Consider the following 3,797-nt stretch of genomic DNA (forward strand, 5'->3'; position numbering starts at 1 on the left):
TTATTACTTGGACGACCCAGTGCACTTGCTGGTTAGTTGTGCGATGTTGTGATAAAGAGTTGAGATTGCATTTGAGCGTACCATGTTGATGGCGCCATTGATGATCACAATTTCGTGCACCAAGTTTTTGGCTCCGTTGCCAGGGATTGTTTGCGTTTGGACAACTGATGGTTCATCTTGTTGCTTAGATTAGGTATTTTTCTTCAGAATTCTTAAGAATGAATTCTAGAGTTTCAAGGTGATGTTCTTATCATCACCAAAGCTGATTGATTTTCATCAATTTAGCTCTTGAATGCAATGTCCTGCTGAAGCTTGGCTAGCCAGGTCTAATTTCTTTAGACTAAGGCCTTAGACTAACATTGTATGATTCCTGGAATTCTCATTAAGAATTTTGATATCCTTATTTTCTTTTCCACATAATTTTCGAAAAATAAAAAAAAATTACAAAATCATAAAAATAAAAAGATATTTTATGTTTCTTGTTTGAGTCTAGTGTCTCATTTTAAGTTTGGTGTCAATTACATGTTTCTGTTCTTCTTGCATTTTTTTGAATTCATTCATGTGTCTTCATTGATCTTCAAGTTGTTCTTGATGATTTCCTTACTCTGATCTTTAAATTCTCTTGTTTTGTGTGTTTTGTTGTTTCTCATATGCATTCTCAACTTGTTAGTGTCAGTAGTATACAAACTTCTAAGTTTGGTGTCTTGCATGCATTGTTTATTTGATTTTAGTTGCATTTTGATTATTCCTCGTCATTAAAAATTCAAAAAAAAATTTAATTTGTGTCTTTTCAAGTAAATAATACAGAGAATTGAAGATTCAGAACATACAGCAGAGGAATTACACAAAAAAAGCTGGGCATTCGAAACACCCAGTAAAGAAGGAAAACTGGCGTTTAAACGCCAGCCAGGGCACCTGGCTGGGCGTTTAACGCCCAAAAGGGTAGCATTTTGGGCGTTAAACGCCAGAATGTATACCATTCTGGGCGTCTAACGCCAGGATGGCACAAGAGGGAAGATTTTGTTTTCAATTCAAATTTTTTTCAAGTTTTCATAATTTTTCAAAATCAAATCTTTTTCAAATCATATCTTTTCAATCATATATTTTCAAAATCAATTTCTTTCCATTTTTCAAAAAATACTTGCTAACAATTAATGATTTGATTCAACATTTCAAGTATGTTGCCTTTTCTGTTGAGAAAGGTTTAATGTTTGAATCATATCTTTTCTTGTTAGCCAAGTCATTGATTTTAAAAATCAAATCTTTTTAAATTGTTTTTCAATCATATCTTTTCAATCATATCTCTTTAAAACCATAAATTTTCAATCATATCTTCTTAATCACATCTTTTTCAAAATAGTTTTCAATCTATCTTTTTTATTTCTAATTTCAAAATCTTTTTCAAAAATCAGTTTATTTCTTTCTCAATCTTAGTTTTCGAAAATCATCAATCAATTTTCAAAATGTTTTTAAAATCTTTTTAATTTATTTTCGAAAATTTCTTCCCCTCTTCTCACATCCTTCTATTTATGGACTAACATGTATAATTTGAACTCTATCTTTCTAAGTTCGAATTCTTCTACCTCTTCCTTCTATTTTTCTTTTCCTCTGACACCTCAAGGAATCTCTATACTGTGACATAGAGGATTCCATATTTTCTTGTTCTCTTCTCTTTCACATGAGCAGGAGCAAAGACAAAAGCATTCTTGTTGAGGCTGACCCTGAACCTGAAAGGACCTTGAAGCGAAAGCTAAAAGAAGCTAAAGCACAACTCTCTGTAGAGGACCTAACAGAATTCTTCAAAGAAGAAGACATGACAGCCGAAAACAACAACATTGCCAACAATGCAAGGAAGGTGCTGGGTGACTTTACTGCACCTACTCCCGACTTTTATGGGAGAAGCATCTCTATCCCTGCCATTGGAGCAAACAACTTTGAGCTTAAGCCTCAATTAGGTTCTCTAATGCAACAAAATTGCAAGTTCCATGGACTTCCATTGGAAGGTCCTCATCAGTTTTTAGCTGAATTCTTGAAATCTGTGACACTGTCAAGACCAATGGGGTTGACCCTGAGGTCTACAGACCTATGCTATTCCCTTTTGCTGTAAGAGACAGAGCTAGGATATGGTTGGACTCACAACCTAAAGAAAGCCTGAACTCTTGGGAAAAGCTAGTCAATGCCTTCTTGGCAAAGTTCTTTCCACCTCAAAAAATTGAGTAAGCTCAGAGTGGAAGTCCAAACCTTCAGACAGAAGGAAGGAGAATCCCTCTATGAAGCTTGGGAAAGATACAAACAATTGATCAGAAAGTGTCCGTCTGACATGCTTTCTGAATGGAGCATCATAGGTATCTTCTATGATGGCCTGTCTGAACTGTCCAAGATGTCATTGGATAGCTGATGAGCGGATATTTTATACGCTTTTTGGGGGTAATCTCATGTAGATGTTAGTATATTTTAATTAGTTTTTAGTAGAATATTATTAGTTTTTAGGCAAAAATCATATTTCTGGACTTTACTATGAGTTTGTGTGTTTTTCTGGGATTTCAGGTAATTTCTGGCTGAAATTGAGGGAGCTGAGCAAAAATCTGAGTTGGGTTGAAAAAGGACTGCTGATGCTGTTGGATCCTGACCTCCCTGCACTCGGAATGGATTTTTTGGAGCTACAGAAGTCCAATTGGCGCGCTCTCAACGGCTTTGGAAAGTAGACATCCAGGGCTTTCCAGCAATATATAATAGTCCATACTTTGCGCGAAGATAGACGACGTAAACTGGCGTTCAACGCCAGTTTCATGCTGCTGTCTGGCGTCCAGCGCCAGAAACAGGTTACAAGTTGGAGTTCAGCGCCCAAAACACGTAACAACCTGGCGTTCAACTCCAGAAACAGCCCAAGCACGTGAGAAGCTTTAGTCTTAGCCCCAGCACACACCAAGTGGGCCCTAGAAGTGGATTTCTGCACCAATTATCTTAGTTTACTCATATTCTGTAAACCTAGGTTACTAGTTTACTATTTAAACAACTTTTAGAGACTTATCTTGTACCTCATGACATTTTTTTTAGATCTGAATTTTATACACTTTGACGGCATGAGTCTCTAAACTCCATTGTTGGGGGTGAAAAGCTCTGCAGCGTCTCGATGAATTAATGCAATTACTTTTGTTTTCCATTCAAACACGCTTGTTCTTATCTAAGATGTTCATTCGCGCTTAATTATGGAGAAGGTGATGATCCGTGACACTCATCACCTTCCTCAATCCATGAACGTGTGCCTGACAACCACCTCCGTTCTACATCAGATTGAATGAGTATCTCTTAGATTCCTTAATCAGAATCTTCGTGGTATAAGCCGGATTGATGGCGGCATTCATGAGAATCCGGAAAGTCTAAACCTTGTCTGTGGTATTCCGAGTAGGATTCTGGGATTGAATGGCTGTGACGAGCTTCAAACTCCTGAAGGCTGGGCGTTAGTGACAGACGCAAAAGAATCAATGGATTCTATTCCAACCTGATTGAGAACCGACAGATGATTAGCCGTGCTGTGACAGAGCATTTGGACCATTTTCACTGAGAGGATGGGAAGTAGCCATTGACAAGGGTGACACCCTACATAGAGCTTGCCATGGAAGGAACCTTGCGTGTGGGAAAAGGATTTCAAGGAAAAGTTGAAATTCAGAGGACAAAGCATCTCCAAAACTCCAACATATTCTCCATTATTAAAGTAACAACTATTTATTTTATGCCCTTTTTACTTTATACGAGGCTAAAGAATCCTATTGGTATCCTGACTAAGATTAATAAAA

At 37.2% G+C, this 3,797-nt stretch overlaps 1 non-coding gene across 1 annotated transcript; it reads right to left on the bottom strand.

The window, feature by feature from the left end:
* Window positions 1–2,218: 2,218 nt before the first annotated feature.
* Window positions 2,219–2,322, bottom strand: LOC112714317 (small nucleolar RNA R71). The gene has a single exon (XR_003159205.1). It is a non-coding gene; the product is annotated as a small nucleolar RNA R71 (small nucleolar RNA).
* Between the last annotated feature and the right edge of the window lie 1,475 nt (window positions 2,323–3,797).

The sequence above is a fragment of the Arachis hypogaea genome, chromosome 1 (assembly GCF_003086295.3).
Source record: "Arachis hypogaea cultivar Tifrunner chromosome 1, arahy.Tifrunner.gnm2.J5K5, whole genome shotgun sequence".
Classification (NCBI taxonomy): Eukaryota; Viridiplantae; Streptophyta; class Magnoliopsida; order Fabales; family Fabaceae; genus Arachis; species Arachis hypogaea.